Genomic DNA, 19,828 nt, shown 5'->3' with positions numbered 1-19,828 from the left:
TATCCATTGAATATCTTTTAATATATTTTCCTTTTGAGTACTATGAGAACAAATCTGATTTTTATTTAAAACTTTATTTTTATTTTTATTATTTATTTTTATTCAAAACTGAATACATTATTTTTCTTTTTATACTTTTTACGAAAAAATTTACAAGATTATTAAGAATAAAGTAAAATCATTATTAAAAAGAAATTTAAATAATGATAATATTAAGATAATTACAAAGAAAAAGATTTTTTTCATTTGCAATTGTTCAATTTTTTTATTAATGTATTAATATATAACAAAAAAAACTGTTTTATTTTTATTTAACATTTATATGTATTAATACAATAATCATTAGCGATTTGTAAAATATAATTATTATGCTAGTTTCAATGTCTATAAAAATTAAAGATTAAATTGATAAATAGAATAATTCAGAAATATATTTAAATATTTCAAAAAATGAACTGCTTTACAACGAAATAAATAAAAAATATTCTTAAATTATTGGTATAAAATAAAATATTGTTTTTTCTATTTTTTTATTGATACAATTTTGTAAATATGTTTTCGAATTATGAATTTCCAATTCAAATCATTTAAAGTTATGTTCGTTAGTGTCATGATTTTTGAGTTATGACATTGTTACAACATCGTTCGAACAAATATCTAAGAATGCTATACGTAAAGAAACTATTACTCGATATACACAAATTTGTGAATAAACTGAGATGTATTGATCATAAAATCTTATTGTTAATTTTTGGAATATTTAAGACCTATTGTATTATAACATAAGTAAACAATTTTGATTTTTTTTAAAAATTAATATTATTTTGATAAATAATACAAAATGGATTTAAAATTATTTTATATTTTCAAAATATGCAATGTTAATTTAATGTTTATTATTACATGATTATCAATTAAGAAATCTGACATAGAGTTTTGAAAATATTATATTTAGACATTTTATACTAACACATTATATAGAATATGAGAATTTTAAAGTTTTTTCTCTTTTATAATAGAATACGTTACATAGAAATTTTTTTTCTCTTTCCAGATGAAACTAAAAAGATTCATGAAATATATAATGCAAAATATTTCACGTAGAAATTTTTTCATAAGTAGAATTTTATGAATAAGATTTGCTTTAATGATAATTCAATTAAGCATATAAAAATTCAAAGAAAAAAAATTAAAAAAAGGAAAATGTAGATGTTACGTAAAAATATTTTCCCATTTCATCAAATTTCACGCACATTTATTAATGCATTTCTCAATAAGGCCATGAGACTCGTTGATGTCTTTTTTATTTACAAAGAAAAAAAGATTAAAAAAATTTTCCAATGTTTTCTCTATTAGAGGTTGTATTAATCATTTGCACATAAAATCAAATGAATAATAATGAATTAGTGAAATAATAACAATAGCCACTCTTAACGCAACTACATACATAACGAGCTAAAAATGAAAGGAAAACAACTCTTAGATGTGATTAATAGGAGACATTAAGGAATCGAAGGTCTTACAATGAAGTTGCATTTCGTAGAAATGTTTCGTTTGCATTGATGATATATCTTTGACGTCTTCCTTGAACTTTGTTACAAACGTATTTTCATAAATAGTTATTGCTTTTGAAAATGTCGAGAACATTTTATTAATAATTATTAATAAAATATTCAATAGAATTCTAGTCTTACAAAAAATACAATCAAATGATCTTTCTTGATAAAATATAATAGAATTTTATAAAAATTTTTAAAAAATATTTATAAATATAATGAAATTCTGATAACTTTTAATAAATTATATAATAAAACTTCTTATAATTCCAAATAGATGATATTAATAAATTTTTTTAAAATTGGATTTATGATATATATGATATAAAGATTTGAAAAGTTAGAAAGTTTATTAAATTATATATGTATAAAGAAAAATCTTGCAAAAATTATAATTGGAATAGTAAAATAGTTAGAATGGTTTCTTACAATTTTTTTTATAAATTTAAAATGAAAATTTAAAAAAAAATACATTTTAAAGATTTATGTTATATGTCATTATGAAAAAGTACAACTTTTATCATCTTTAACTTATACTTACTTATACTTAATAACTTATACATAGTTAATTGATTTTAATGAAATTTTGTTTAACATGTATAATTTTTAATTAATATAATTTTGCAATTTCGATAAATAATAATTTTTTTTATCATTTAATAAATCATAATTTTTCTAAATTCTGATTTCAAAAATTCAAAACATTGAATTTAATTTTAAAAAAGTTTTCATGTTTTTAATAAATACACTAATATTTTTTGGAGTAAATTAAACAAATAAATTCATATATATCATAATAAAATCTCTCTAATTGTTCTCATTAACTATAATTTTTGATTCAGTTATAAAAAAGCATATATATATGAAAGAATTTTACAAAATTTTTTTCTGAATGAATAATGTAGTAAGTATACAAATACATAATAATTATTTAATGTTTAATGAATTAATCCTTTATTTATTTCATATCAAAAATATATTTTTAGGTATATAATAAAGTCATATTATAAAGATGTGTATAAAAAATTTAAAAAACAATAATAATTTAATATTAACTAAATACAGATAATCAGTTATTAAAATTTTATTCATATAAATGAAATCCATATAAACAAAATACATATAATTTATTTTAAATTAATTGATTTTACCTATCTGTGCAATAATAATTTTGATTTATAGACACGCTGCACATCTCTCACGTTAATTAAATTGAATCGTGTTTTGAACATGTAGAAATGATGGTACATATGAAACGCGAGAGCATGATTACAGAACTGAATATTATAGGATTTGTCAAAATGACATGTCGGTTACCAGAAGCAAATGTGAATAGGAGCCACTGAAAAGTGAAGTCCCCCGCGACAAACAAGAGGTAAATAAAAACTGCAAAAAACGCCGGCTACTATTTAATTTAATTCACCAAAATCGTGACACATTTTCACGGGAAAAGCGGCTACTCACTGAGTCATAAGCCCACCGCTGACTTTCAAATGTCACCTCAGAGTTTCAGGCGTCTTTTAACTTTAAAAAAACTCTGCTTGGCAATGAAGATATTCAAGAACAGAAAAAAAAAACCTGACACAATTTCGCTCTTTTCTATGTAACGAAACTCAACCAACTTGGACAAACAACTACAGTACTAACTAAGAAGAACTTCATTAAGAATTATACATTTCAAAGAATAACCTTCGAACTTTCTTAACTCGGATTCGTCCACGATAAAATTCGTAGTGTAGACGAATAAAAAGATGTTAAAATTTTGCAGGAGCAATGTAAAGGAATTCAACAGTTTTATATGATAGAATTGGGGGCTTTCATATTAAAGACAACGGAGCGAGCGCTTTGGCGAGAGACATGGAAAATCCGAATAAAGGAAGTAGCTGGCTTGTAATACAAAGAAACTCGGTACTTTTATATTTTGAAATTGGAATCTTCATATTAAAGATAAAAGAACTGATGTTCTGAAAGATATAGAGAAGGCACAGAGATCGAAAATTGTTAGCTACTAGAATTCGGATTTCATAAAGTTCCTTTATTTTTCCTCAGTTTCTGTAATATTTATAACGATAATACACGTAATGGATAATAATTTTGCCGTTAAAAATATAAAATCGTTGAATTGCACGGTACTTCTGTTATAAAATCGTAAAAAACATTATATCTCTTCCACCTGCATCGAATTTAAAACACCATAGATCACTCGCGATACAATTCTAAATGCCAATTACACGCTCATGGATTAATCGATATAACACGATTTTCATCAACGAAACGAAATTTGATTCGCCGTACTCAAATTAATGACGACGATAATGTAATACATATAAATATACACATACGGTGCAATATAAAGGCCGACGTGATGTCATTTAAGTTAAAAGTGATGTCGTTTCGAGACTCGCCGTAACAATGATTCAAACGATACCAAGTGGCTCTGTTAAGTGCACCCAATGGAGTCTGTCGGATGATGTCGTTAACTACGTTATTCCGTTGTCATTCAGCTACCTACGAACCAATTCTCTCCAACTGCAAACGATGGAGTAACCGGTCATGAAACATTTGTCCTGGTAATGAGGACATATTTGCCGAAGTTGTTCGATTCAAGCTCGAGGGAAAACGTATCTTTAACGCGATTATGGTCTTAAGAATGAATGAGATATCAAGTTTTTCGTAAAATGGCTTTACGATCTTGTAATTTGTAACATATGACATAACGATTCGACTATTATTATTAATATCTATTATATATTTCTGAAAAATAATATCATATTCAATTGATATGGATTATGAAGTAATGATAAGTTATATTTAAGTTTGTAATAAACAAATTGTATTTATTAAAAATATACCTATATGAAGTTAAATAAAATAAACAAAATAAGATTATAACTAATATTTTTTTTTTTTTTTTGATAAGAATTAAGCAGAAGAAAGATAAATAGCTAATTTTCTTTTAAATAATATTATAATAGCATAAAATGTAATAAATTAATTAAAAGTAGAATGAGTTTAATTTCTTTAATTTTTGAAATGCATAAATCTCTTGTAATAATGTTAAATTATAACAACTTTAAAATTTATATAAAAGTTACATTTAATTTATTTTCTTTAATTTTGTATTAAATTTATGCAAAAATTGAAACGTTTTATTAATTTTTAAGAGATTAAATAGTTGAAATGTAGACAAAGATACATAATTCTTGATGGATATTAAGTATCAACTTCAAGTTTTTTCTTATAGATGGCCGAACAGTTAAACGAATTCTCGTAGTAAGAAAAGGGTAAAACTGGTTATATATTGCATCGTCTTAGCTGTGCAAGTCAAGATCGTACTTCACAGGATCGTTTCTGTAGTAGATCTTCTCAAAGCTCTGTCCTAAAATAGAGTTGATGCAGCCACGATGAGGAAATATAGCATTTTTTCCTGAGCGTGAGGAAGACGTGAGAAAATTGATTTTATTTCAGTTTCTCAGTCATCGATGATCGTTCACTTCTTATATTTATTATAAGAGGGATGGAAAAAGTGCTTTCTGAGCGGTTTTTTTATTTATTATATTTCATAAATCATAATAAATATATAATTATTTCAATACTACTGAATAACTATTCAACAAGAATTAATAAATATTTAGATTATTATAAATATAGTTTTTTTCAATTTTCAATTTTTCTTTACGTACGTCATACATCAAAAATGAAAAAAATTTTTAAAAGAAATATTGTATAAATAGAAAAAAAGATTCCACAGAATATACAAAGATTCAACTCAACCCTGAGGACACAAACAAAAAAATCCAATCCACCTCGACTTCCGTTGAGATGACACAGATATAGTTCGCACAGAGATTCGTTGATCACGATCGGTAAGCCGATTAAACATTCATGGATTTGTCGTAAAAAAAAATAAAAAAAAAAAAAAGAAAAAATAAAATAAAAAAAAATACAACAAATACGCGACATGTGTATATACGTATATATATATATACATATATATAGAATATATATACATATATATATATACACATATAATAGAAAGTAAAGGCTGACGGTAGAAAAGAGGGGGAGAGCATGCAACGCTCATACGGAATATTTATTATTGCTGCAGACTGGCGATAGTAAAACATGATGTTTCAATTTGAAGCGTCGCTGTAAAAGCGCGCGGCCCGTAATATCTTTTCAATTTTATCCAGGTTCACGTTGTGTCCCGTTCCCGTTCCCGATATTAGCCTGTAACATTTATTTTGAAGTAATACTTTCCCGAGGGCAATTTATCGAGTATTTCCCGCCGATTCGACGAACCGATACGTCGACAGTTTCGTCGAACCTCGATTCCATAGTACTCGCACACAGGCACACAGGTTTCCCTCGTACAGTTTACTATCTCGCTTTTTTCTCTCTCTCTCTCTCTCTCCCCACACACATACTTGCCTTCACTCTTGTTCTCTCTCTCTCTCTCTCTCTGCATCTATGCTTCTGTCTCTTCCCCTTTCTCTCTGTGTCTCTATCCAGTCGCATAGTTTGGCAAAGTATAATTAAAGCGACGGCCAGGTCGAACAAGGAACGAGAGCAGTCCCGAGCATTACAACGGTTAGCAATTTCCATTTATTTATGTTGCTTGTAAATACGAGCGGTGCGCGCGAGCCGGCAAACGCGACGAGCGTTACCCATGCGTGATACGTGGCCGCAACAAGGCCGGCCAATTGTTAGCGTTTCCACGATCCTGAAATCGAGATCGATTATTTACGCGGCCAGATTTCTATCCAGGGCTCGATTTCCCGCGCGATCGACGCTGCGACACACTTCGTCGCTCGATGATTTACGAACACTCGTCGACGATAAGCCACTCCCCTCTCCCTCCTCCCCCCGCCCCTCTGTCCCTCTGCAGAAACGTGTTTTAAACGATGTCGCGACTGTGCTAGTTGATTTTTGTATCGTTTTATTATTGCGTGTAGTTGTATGGAACTTCGAAAATTTTGATACTGTGTCTGTATATATGTATATATATAACTGAACTGAGTTAAAATACTGTGGATACGATGCGGATTTCGCGTTTCCTGTTATAGAATCGCGCGATCATTAATGTATATTAAGAATTTTTTATTAAATTAAAAGTGAGGTTTAGAAATTTCGATTTAATTTACGATTTTATTTCGTTTTATCCGCAAATGGATTGTAATTGATATTATAAATTTTTTGTGTATCATTGTGCAATAAATTTAAGAAATATTAATATTTAGATAAGGTGAAATACAGAAAATATTTGATTCGAATGAATCACATTATTATTATAATCGAATTATATTATTGAAAACAACAAATTTGTTGAATTTTATAAAATTATCATTAGATTATAAGCATAGTATAGTATATTTATTAGATAGATTTCTGTAACAATGCTGGAAATACTATTTTAAATAATAAATAATGAATAATTCTATTTATACATTTATTTCATTATATAATTTTATTTATATATATGTGTATATTCTATTATATGTATTTATTTATATATATATGTATGTATATGATATGTATATGTATATGTATGTGTATATATATATATATATGAAGTATTAGTTATTTTAAAAAGAAAATATTTTCAAATTTTTAAATATATTTTCGAAAATATTTGAATTTTGTTTTAAAATGCATCTTACTTATTTCTTTTATTTTAAATATTATTATTGAAAATAATAATTCGCATTCAATATATTTTTATGAGTATAGTTTCTTAATCTTTCTTTAAATGTTATATATCCAAAATTGTGATACTGATGAAATAGTTTTTCTACGTGCAAAAATATTATCTACAATATTTTCCAACTTAATTTTTTTCAGTACTTTAAAAATCTTAGTTTTTAGTTCAAAAAATGAATCGAAAAAGTCATTATTTGTAGAAAGAGTTATACTCTAAATCTTGCTTTAAGCATTTTATATTGTATTTTATATTGTACTATTTTTGGCATTTATTAAAATGAAAATATTTTATTTATATTCAAAATTTTATATTTAAATTATTATTTTATTTAAATATCAATCTAAAATAATTAAATAATATTTAAGATATTTATTTCACCAATATTAATTATAATATATTGTAGCATTGATAGATGATAATAATCCAATTATAAATTTGAAAAAATGAAAATATGCAAAAGCATGGCGAATTCCCTTATAAATTATCATCTTGTGTGAATTTTCTTAAACATTCCTCATATCTATGAGTACAAATATAACAATTTTCAAGACGCTTTAATTAAATTTTCCTTCACGTTAACATTGATTCAATTTCTATCAAAATCCAAAATATCTTTAAATGCTTTCTACTCGATATTGTAAACAACGGAATTCTCCTACGGATCTTTAAATCGAGCCCACGCGCATGTACATAAATCCATGTGTACCTAGGACAAACAAGTGTAGCCGAAAAACGAGAAGAGCAGCGAGGGATGAAGAAAAAGGACAGCGCCGCGAGGAACCTCGTCTCGAAAGCTGAAATATTCCAAAGGACGGTACGTCCAAATAGCTTACAGGATTATCCGATAACACCATTACACCGAGGTCATAAAACCATGAAGCTCAAGGCTTGAAGCTCGAAAGAGTTGTCTCGTAAATGCGAGAAAAATAAATAATAAGCTTGGAACCGGCATTGAATTGGCGTATTTAGTAGCACGATAGGGGATAGAGACTCGTGGATTAATGCCAGACCTAGATGCTAGACGACAAGAATCCGCGATTCTCGTTGTAAATTGAGGGTAACGCGAGAAGACGGTTGGTTGGGAGGAGGAAAGGGATGAAAAGGGAAGGGTGAGGGGTTGAAGAAAAAGCACGGGCGCGGGAAATGGCGCGGTGGATAAGAACGACGGACATTTCTCACGTTCGACGCTCATGAATCATGGAAGAGTAATCCTCGCAAATAGCTGTCGTCTAAGAATTTCACTAAATCTCCACTGTCGCGACCGCTTTGACACGGGACAGATATTACTTAAAAGGGTAATCATCGCGACGAGAATTGTTACGAGTGCTATTCGATTGATCGATTCGTTTTAAATAATTCTCGTGCTCGAAACGTATTGATTTTCGTCGAATATTGTCGGGTCTGTATAATAATTTACGAATTTTATTTTTGGATTATGCAGATTGTAATTATGCGGCAAATGAAATGATTTAATTCTTAATAAGATTTTTAAGATTTATAGCTTTGTTAAGGATAATATTAATCTGAGTTTCAATTCGATAAATTCAATATATTCTTGGTAAAGCAAATTAAAAGTGTTACGATTAAAATCTTTAATTGATTGTTATTAACAACTGATTTAATTATTGTGCCGATAATTGCCAATTTAAATTTTTCACGTCGATGAAATTGTTTATTCTTTTAATGTGCGACTCTTTTCTCTTTCGAAATATTGAACGATGGATTAAAAAAAATATCCCAATTTTTTAATAATCTGATACTAAAAATCTGATGATAGAGGAATATTTTTGAACATGAAAAATTGAAATAATTAATATAACGGCATTCAGTATCATTTCATATTAAGTATTTAAATAATTTATTTTTTAGTTTCGCTCTTTAACAATTGAAATGATTTTATTTTATTCAAATAAAATTTCTTTCAATTTGAAACTCTCTATTCTAACATCTTATACCTCGAAGAATTAATTATTACGCATTACATTGAATTTTTTTGAAATCCATACAAAAGCAATTAAATTTTTTATTAAATTATAATTTGTTACATTTTTAGATTTTCTAGAAAAATTAACGATATCAAATAAATGTATTAAATAAAAAGAAAAAGTGCTTAACGAACAATTTAATTTATAAAGAAAACGTCTAAGGGATTTGACGTGGTAACGAATCATCACTTTCAGGATTGAAACTCGTTTCTCAAGCTCAGTACGAGAAAGGGGTCATTAAGGTGAATTTCCACGGGATGGGATCAAGAATTGGTTTCCAGGGTGGCAAATGTTACCACGACAGCTGATAAATGGTAGATAAACGTTTCTTTTTAATGACAGCCACCAGGGCTTGCACCTGGAAAGGATTTCTCCGTCTGCTATTTTCCGCCCGTTCGTCAAAAAGAAGAATAGCCGTCCATGGAAGTTTTTCCTTGCAAATGTAAGATAAATAACGCTTATCTTTCTCGCGGGTTAGACTTACCCCCCCTCGTTTCTCCCCTCCTCCCCTCCCCTCTCATCCCATAAACTTCTCCGCTCGTTCGAACATACCAGCCGAGATAACCGGGAGAAATCCTGAGGAATTTTCAATGTGGCTCGCACCGCGTCGAATTTATCGATAGAATTCGTGGCAGAGGCCGAGTACTATTCGCATCCGCGAAAAGGAAAATCGAAGCGGGTATATGTGCGTATATCGAGCGCCGGATCCCTGTGGAGTTTTGTTAATGCACTATTAAAACTTGTTTGCAAAACGTTTTTCACTTGCATCGCGTGGAAAGTACGATGTGATTTTAATTCCACGTACAATACGCAAACTGCAAGGAAAAAAACAACGAAGTTATGTTTGAAGTGGAATATTAATGTACGGTAAATGTTTGTAAATTGATTGAGCGGTTGTTGGTTACCATCAATAAACGTTGAAAATCTTTTAAATTGTTGCTTTGGTAAACAACGAGGAGTTTACAATAATCCGAACGGTATTTACAATTGCTAACAGATTTGTAAATCTACGATCTAAACCAAAATTTATTATTAGACAGATTGGTTTTTTTTCATTTATTGAAACCAATAAAAGTATTAAATCGAGTGAAATTAACACTGATGATATAATTGTATTTATCTCTAAAAGATAACTGTGTTTATTTTTCATAGAAATGTATCGTAGAAAAATTTTGTAGAATATTTTTACAGAAACATGTACAGTTTATCTTTATGAAAATTATATTTATAGAAAATTTGATTAAAAAAATTTTTAATATTTATATTTTTTTTTTATTGTATAATGTACATTATAATGCTTTATTAATTCCATAATTCTGATTTTTACACAAACATGAAGTGTCAGTTTCAAGAGTATACGATTTGAAAAAATTTAAAAAACATTGATTTAATTAATGTTAATTAAAAAAGTTAATAGAAATCCATAATATTAAGTTATTAATTATAAATGATTTTTAATCCTCACTATTTAATTTGAATATAGAAAAATGCAATTCATATGCGAAATAAGAATATATGCAAATATATTATAATTGATTATAATTAGAAGTTATGTTTGTAACTATTATAAATAATTTTGGAAATCAATATTTATCTAATATTATTTTTATATTGTGCAAAAGAGAATTTTTTTAAATTAAACAAAAATTTTAGATTCTTTTCCTTTTTTAATATTATTCAAAGTATATAAAATATAATAATTTATTATTTTTCCTATAATTTTATATAATTTTATTTATTTCCAACAATAATTTTATATTCGTCTTAAACTGATATCTCAAATATACTGTATTTCTACTAAATATATAATTTTTTTAATTTTGTTCAATCTCTTTAAATAAATATAATAATATTTGTTTACTTTTGATTTAATAGAATAATACTTATTCGTTCAAATTTCTTTTTCTTCCGAATCAAATCTGTTTCTACTTAACTATCCTTCAAAATATACATTGACCAAATGTCAAAAAAATTAAAAAAAAAAAAAAGAAAATAAAAAGAAGAGCTAATCGATTTTTCCAACAAATAGATTTCCAAGTCACAGCGAACGCAACGCGCGATTAAATTCGCGAGTGTAGTTCACAAGGGAGGTAAGTACGAGGTTGGCCGGCTCACAATTTCGCAACTACGGATTAAGTTTAAGGGATAGTCCAAAGAGGTGCACGTAGCAAGGCAAAACGTCGGTGGAAGATCCAAGGGGGTGATTTCGGGGATGGCAAGATAACGCGGTTGGTTTAAATCGTATTACCCAAGTGGGTGAGCGGAATACGCGGTCTGCCCACCTGCATCTACACCCACTATCCTTTGCATGCGCGTGTTGTATTAAGGTTCTATCGCATGAAGCATAAAGATGGGGAACAAGTGCCTTCGGGGCATCGTGTGAGCACGATTAAAAAAAACGGAAAAAAAAAGAAAGGGAAAAAAAAGAAGAAAAAGAAGAAGAAGAAGAAGAAAAGGAAGAGAAAAAATGAAAAGTTATTCCTTAAGTTTAGTCGGTAGCAAGCCGCGGGCAAACTTATCCGCGACATATTTCTATTCATTCTGCCGGCAACCAACCGTTATCTGTATACGGCAATTTTCAGACTGGTCTCTTAAGATTTTTATGGCGGATAGAGATATGGAGGAAATCTCGAATGGAAATTGGGACGTTGCTTCGAGCTTCGATTTTCATTTTAGATTTTTGATTCAGATTTTTAATTTAAGGTTCGGCTTCTAAGGATATAATTATAAGATATTTAACTCTTGAAATTGTAGTTGAACAATTTTAATATGAACATAACAAAATAATAAATTTTATAATCTTAAATGACTATCTATATATTTAATGCTTAGAGTTCCAAGTTGTAGAAATTTTTAGAAAAAAAAAAAAAAATACAAATTGAAATTATTAAAATTTCTTATAAATTTTTCTAAAATCTAATGTTGAAATTACATTAACATCAATATTAAATCTTATATCATAAAAGACATATTATAATAAAAACTCCAAATTCATAAAAGATTTCTTATGCAATAAATTATATTAATTTTTTTCGATGAAACTTGTTTATGTTATATTAAATATATTTCAATGATTTTAATATTGAAATTTTGTAAAATATTATAAAAAAAATAAAATTTTTTATTTTAATCGAAAAAAATATCTTATTATAATAGTAAAAAAGAAATCTCAAAACAGTCAATCTTATCAAAATTATATATATATATATATATAATTCATAAACATTTAAATTTCGAAATTGTAGTTGTAAACAATTTTAATAAAGAAATTGTTAAGCAATTAATCTTTTGATCTTATCAAGCAAATTTCATCTTAAATCTGAAAATTATAGTTATAGAAAATTTTAATAAAAATATCTCCAAGTTTTCTCATCTTTCAAAGTAACATATATTTCACATAATTTAAAACAAATCTTTTATTTTAAAATGTAATTGGAAAATAAAAGTAACTGTAATTGGAATCCATAAAAGGAACTCAAATCAAATTATTTCCAGAATGGAAAGAGAAACATAAATTTTGGTCGCATTACATGCACGTTCGTGTTACACCGCGAATCATTTCAAATCTGACGCTACATTGGCGTACGTACCAGTTAAAGCGTGCATGTTTGCACTGCCAGTGCTTCCGCTAACGAACCTATCGTTACCTTCAACCAACCTTGTCTAAATCCTTTTCGTGACCTCCTTTTCGATTTGAGCTCAAAGCCCCTTTCTGCACTTCCCATCATTGGTTTTCTCTCGCTTCGCCTCCCTTCCAGACATTTCGCAATCAGATCTAATTTTGAAGTAAGTCTTTATTCGTAAATCAGAAATATTCATAAATTGAAGCGATATTTGTAATAACATGTATGAATTAACTAACTGTAGTATGGAATCACTTCTATGGGATAAATGATATTTGGTTTTGCGCGATGAATTAGATATCGCATTAATCTCTTCGCAAAGTGAAGGGATTAATAAATGATATCGTATCGATATCGCTATGATTGGAATGTAATATTTATTTCATGCTATTATTATTCATTGCAATCAGACAATATTATGTTTGAATTATTAAATGAAAAAGAGAATCAAAATTGATAACTAACACTATTTTTAATTTCTTTTTATTTCTTTTAATCTCTCTATCCATAATTTATCATTTGTTGGAAATTAAACTCATTATAACATAATTATGATAGAGTTAAATGTCACGATTATCTTTCTTTTTTTTTTTTTTTGATTTCTTTTCTTCTTATTCCAAACATTGAACATGTACGTATATATATTTTTTAGTCAAATCGATTATCATTATTTTTTGAAATATTTTTAATATCACGATATTTATATTATATTATTTATAATTACATTGCAATATCATTATATCAAAAATTAAATTTCAATAGCACAAATCTAATGGCTATATAAAATTATCTGTTCATGTCTTCTTATTCCAAACATTATATATACATATTTATATATATATATATAAATATATATATATATATATATAAATATATATATATATATATATATATATATATATATATATATATATTTTAGTCAAATTGATTATCATTATTTTTTGAAATATTTTTTAATTTTAATATCACTATATTACATATTTATATTATATTATTTATAATTACATTGCAATATTTATATGTATCATTATATCAAAAATTAAATTTCAATAGCACAAATCTAATGGCTATATAAAATTATCTGCTCATGTTTCTATTTTTCGAAATAAATTTTTCTTATCAAAGTCCATATTCCATTTTCGCAATATTAAATTTTTTCAGACTCATAAAACTATTAAATGATTGGATAATAAACATTATACGATATTATATGAATATATTTGAAACGTGATATGAAATATAACGATACACATAAATCTAATTAACATAATTCATAAATAATAACGTGTAAATATTTTTTGTAGCCATTATAATTCCCAATTCTTCCATTTAATTCCATCTTCCTATTTCGACCCTCAAGTGTCCACGCGAATCTGGACCAACGAGAAAACGCCAACGGTAGCCACAAATCGCTCGGCGTGTCCAACTGCAACAGATTCTTAGACGTGCGAGTGGCGAACGAGGTCGGTGCGCCGCAGCGAAGCCACTGAATGCACGGTGTTCGATGCGGTCCATGGAAAGGATGGAATGAGGTTTCACAAGGGTGAAGAGGAACGAGAGGGTGGAGGCACGATGGAGTAGTAACGCTAATCCAATTTGCTATGGCGCTGCACTTTGCGCGGGCACCATTTTCAAAGGGGAACGCGGCAGAAATTGGGCTGAACGCGACGAGGAAATATAGTCGGGACATGCTCGTAAATAGCAAATAATGGCGGATAGCCTAATGCAAACGAATGGTTTTTCAGTCGGTAAATAAATACCATGTCGAGCTTTATTAAAGTTTTTTTTCCCGAAAATTTATAATATGAAAGATAGTAATAGATTTTATATATATATAGATGGATATACATATAATTGAAAATGTGATATAAAAGGCAAGTACAAACGATAATTGTTTGTTCGTATTTGATCATTGATCGTGGATACATTTAGTTACAAAATATTTTGTAATTACACCATTAAAAAGAATGTATCTAATTCGAAAAGTTTGATTTTAATGAAAATTTGTATGAATGTATAGAATAATCAGTTAGATAACTGAAATTTTTTTTTTATAAATAAATTCTTTAAGAGAATCAACTTTCAAAATTTATAATATTTCTTTTAATATTTCGAATTCCATTTGAAAATATTTTTTACGATAAAATGATAGAGAATTAAAATCTGAATATATATATATTTAAAATGAAAGATTATGTTTTAAAAAACGAAAATACATTGAAATTTTAAGAATTAATTAATTAATATTAATTTTACTTCTTTAAAGTATTTTTTTATTACGTGAAAAAGAAAGAAATCTCGCAAGATTATGCAAAGATTTTCTATCGCAGTTGAAAAATTATTTTTAAATTAACTTAATTATTTATTTACCTAACTTTTCAATATTCTTTGTATATTTATTTGAAAAATATAAATAATTATTATTAATCTAAAATGCTTTGACGAACGAAATAGAATCTATAATGATCTATCTCTTATACAGGAAACGATATCGATCACTGACGAAATATATCCAATATAAACACTGATGTCACTGCAAACTTGAAAAAAATAAATAAAAAAAGAGAAAATAAACATTGGATACACAAATCGTCGAAAAGGGAGAGAAACATGTATATCTACACGTTATAGCTTTACGATTTATTTGACAAATTTAGTCTCACATCTGTATATTCATCCTAACAAATATATTACCAAGGGGATCAGAATTTTTGGTTACTTTTGAATCGCTGACATCGTGATATTTATAGATGTGATTTGATTGACAATTCATCGATTGAACAATTGATCTATTACAGTATACATATATTTTTGCTTCAAATCGGATAAATTATAAAGTATTATATAAGATATTCATATATTTATAGAACATTTTTAATTTTAAAGATCAAAACAAACATAAAAATTGTTGAATAAATATAAAATTGTTTTATTTTTTAGATATATAATATAGATATATAATATAAGTAATCTAAATTTGTATGACGTAGCAAGACAATTAAAAAATTATCTCACTTTATTTCTGTTTCCCTGATTAACGTAACTTCAATCGTTTAATAACTTAATAAATAAGATTTAACCGATATTTTTGTGTGCCAATTTTTAGATTTATTTCTAAAATTAATCTTTCAAAAATTTTAACGAATAAATTTATTAATAAATCTATATAATAATACATAAATAATATAATTTATAAAAATTAATAAACTTTCAACATATATATATTATTATAGATCTATATTACTTTCTTACATTTTTATATTAATTAATTGCCTAGTAAATATTTAATTAATCATCTAAAAAAAAAAAAAGAAGCAAATATTTAAAATAAATTATTGATGAGAGTGAATAAAAATACTTGTCATATTGAACATTTATAATAGAAAATACATTGATTTTGAAAATATATACTGATACTGATTTTGTGCTTAAAAATATGTATGTGAGATGACTTAGAAAGAATAAGACTTAAAAAGAAAGAATAAATTAAAAGAAAGAAAAAAAATATATGAATGTTAGAAGATATAGCCCAACAAAATCAAAAGATGACAAGGTCTTTGAGAGTTTGTATTTAAATTGAAATAATTCTAAAACTATATAATAGGTGGAATGAATTGTCGACAATTCTAAAATAATCCATTTTCAATTTTATGAAACGTTAAACTCTTGCATCCGTTAATTGCCTAAAGAGTTTCAACAAGTTTGCTTGAAAACCTTTCGAGACTTACGACTGTCGGAGAACCGAGAGATGAAACGCGGTCAAACAACAGTAGCATGGAGGGGGAGGGAGGCGGGAGGGTTGAGCGTTGGCTGTCAGAAACAGTTACGAACGCATTTAAGGAACTTAAATCGGTATGTTTGTCCCCGAGAAGGGAAGGTGGTTCTTGCAAATTGAGGAATTCGCGGAATCTGCGGAAACTTACAACTCGATAATAGAGTAGTATACACACAGAGGCGGCATTATAAATACGAACGAAACGTGTTTAGGCGCAATTAATTTCAGTTCACCGACACGACATGTTTCTCGCTGTCGTTCGTTTACGTCGATTTCTGAAAGCGAGTCCAATTATCGGTCAAAACTTGTCGCGAAAAACTGACATGCCATTACCTCGATATCGCTGGTTTCCTACATTTAATCGTTTCAGAAATTTCAACATTCGAGTTGTGGGGAAATTTAACCAATGCAATCGAAAATATTTACGGTAATTACATTCCAATGAAGCTTCTTTTTTTTTTTTTTTATTAAGTTTGCATTTCATTTTTAGTATCAATTTTTGGTATAAAGATATTATCTTAAATGACATGAAATCTATCGTACTTTAACTTAATTAAATAATATGTAAATGCTATAATAAATGAAGATCATAGGAAAAAATTTAATAGATCTATTTTTTAATTTTGGATTCGTCGTTTAGTTACGTTTATTTATGATTTAAATAGTTATAATTTGGAAATTTTTGGAAGTTTTTCATTTTATTAATTTTAATATGTTAAAGGAATGTATTTTTATTAAATCATATTAAAAACAGAAAATCGATAAATGAATTTTTCCTAATGGTTTTCATTTATTATTTCATTTATTATTTTTTAATTGTAATTGGTATAATATTGATATAATACAAATACATTATATTTGTATTATAATTGTGTTTTTGTAATTGTTATATTGACTGAAATATATATGTAGAAAATATGGTTATTGAATTTTATGAAAAAACGTATGAAATTTTTTATATATTTTATCTTTTCGTTACAAGAATAAATTGAAAATTAATTAGAAAAAAAAAATTACAAAAGATTAATTAAGAATCGTTTATTTTTAAAATATTAATTTTAAGATCAATCGATCGATTATTGATTAAAAGTAACATTGTTACATGACGTTGACGTGAGATGAGTAATCTTGTTTTTATCTAATTTGCAATTAAATCGGATCAAATTTAATTAACTAGCAAGAAAATCTCTATGTTCAAAAAATCAAAATAAAAAATTTATGAACACATTTAACAAAACAATACTAGTATAAGTAACTCTAATACATGTATATCGATTAAATTTCTATTTCCGTTGTGTAATGTATAAATTCTTTATTTTTGAATAAAAACACAGAACGAATATTAATTTTTATGCTCGATGTGGATTAAATATTGACATCTCAAAAATATTGATTTCTGATAATTCTCCTCTTATATCATGTACATTTAAAAATATAAACTTTTAGTTTAAGTTATCGAAATTGTATATTCATGCCTCTGGATAGATAAAGAGAACTAGCTATCCAAGAATGAAACGTACTTCCTGTTTCCTTTTATTTCTACCACGCCACGTGGATTACAAACAATCCTCGTCGGGATGAAATCATCAGTGGCTATTTCAGCAAGTCTACGAACTAAACCTCTAGAGTTTTCAGAAAGTTCCACTTTAGAGTTTGATAATGCACGGTATTTAGAATTCACGGTGTATCCTAGTTATTAAACAACGAACCTAGTTAACGTTAAGTTAAAGAGCCTCCTCGAGACTTGTCTGTCTCCCATTCGTCCCGTTCGGTTATCACACAAGTAATCTAAACGAGAAACTTGCACACAAGTTATAACCATTTATATCAAATATCTCCTCAGTAAGTTGAAAAAACGTTGCCTCAGGATAAATAACCAAATCGTACAAGGTTATTCCTTTTTCGAAAATGTAAAATATTCAGGGGGATGTTTACAAAAACGTTGAAAATATTTCTAAAGCCGGTAAGGATGGTAAAGCGTAAATAAGAAACGGCGAAGCTTAAAAGCTTTTAACATTTATCAAGAATTAAAAAGTCTTCGGGTTAGCAAAAAACATCGTCTCGCAAATCGGATGATACGAATCTTGCACGCATCTCGAGCTTACCCTCGAGATACGTTTACCTTTGGTTTTGGTAAACTAACCAACCTTTACAGACTTTAATTTATTTTACGATAACTGAATCTCTATCTCTCTCTCTTTCTCTTTTCTCTATTTATCTATCTATCTATCTCTTTCTCCATATTCTGTAATGCAATAACTTATACCTTTTTTTCTCCTTCGTCATCAGGAAATCGTCGCATCACTTCGTGACAGTGCTCTCTGTTGCGTTTCATGTTACAGAAAAATTAAACATCGATATTTGTTTTTGTTTCCTCGAAAGTACGTCAAACAGAAACAATTGGAAATAACACGAAAAATGCATTTCGAATAGTTACGAATGAGATTGGATTGAATCTTTCTGGAATTGGATAATGGTAATAGGATTGTATACATGTTGAGAAAAATATGGTTTTATTAGAAACTCTTCGCTCGTTTAAAATCAATTTTTTTAGCTGTCTTTGAAAATTATTTTGTTATAATTTTCATGCATTGATTTAATCGTTAATTTAAAATTAAAAAATGACATGTGCATCTTGTAAAATAATATTATTTTTTAGAATATTATATTTTTCCGTTTTCAATGAAATTGTATTGAAAACTAAACTCTGTTTATTTATAATTTTATATAATTTTTTTTAAATTTGTTATAAGAATTCAATAAAATATATTTTTCTGTCTTTCGTAATTCAATTATTACATATATTCATTATACCTTACTAATAATATTCGAATCTCTTGAGTTAGATTTGATTTACAAGCATATTGAACAGATAAGCGCATTCTTACAACTTAATCCTATCACTAAAGTGAAATTTCAAACAAATTAAAATTAAATTAGTAACAAAATCGAAACAACAATTAACTAACGTCTTTCGATAATCGATTTAATACCGATCTTGGCGCGCTTTTCGATCTCGAAAATCGACTAATTTTCGAGATCGATGAATCGCGGATGGCACGAAAATGGCGAAAGAAATACGAGAGACGAGAAAATCAGCAGTGGACGGGAACGTAAATAACAAGATAATTTATGATCGTTACACAATGATCGTCATAAATTGTATTTCTGCCGGACGACAGAACGTG

At 27.5% G+C, this 19,828-nt stretch overlaps 1 protein-coding gene and 1 non-coding gene across 2 annotated transcripts in view; one reads left to right on the top strand and one right to left on the bottom strand.

Annotated features, from left to right (window-relative positions):
- The window catches only part of LOC725489 (farnesol dehydrogenase), a 49,653-nt gene that overhangs the window by 11,158 nt on the left and 18,667 nt on the right, over positions 1 to 19,828 (bottom strand). The gene's annotated exons all lie outside the window — the stretch shown is intronic.
- LOC113219422 lies at positions 4,883 to 5,098 on the top strand. The gene has a single exon (XR_003306551.1). It is a non-coding gene; the product is annotated as a small nucleolar RNA U3 (small nucleolar RNA).

The sequence above is a fragment of the Apis mellifera genome, linkage group LG1, assembly GCF_003254395.2.
Source record: "Apis mellifera strain DH4 linkage group LG1, Amel_HAv3.1, whole genome shotgun sequence".
NCBI classification, from domain to species: domain Eukaryota; kingdom Metazoa; phylum Arthropoda; class Insecta; order Hymenoptera; family Apidae; genus Apis; species Apis mellifera.
The sequence above is the reverse complement of the archived record's forward strand: the minus strand, read 5'-3'. Positions and strand labels throughout refer to the sequence as shown.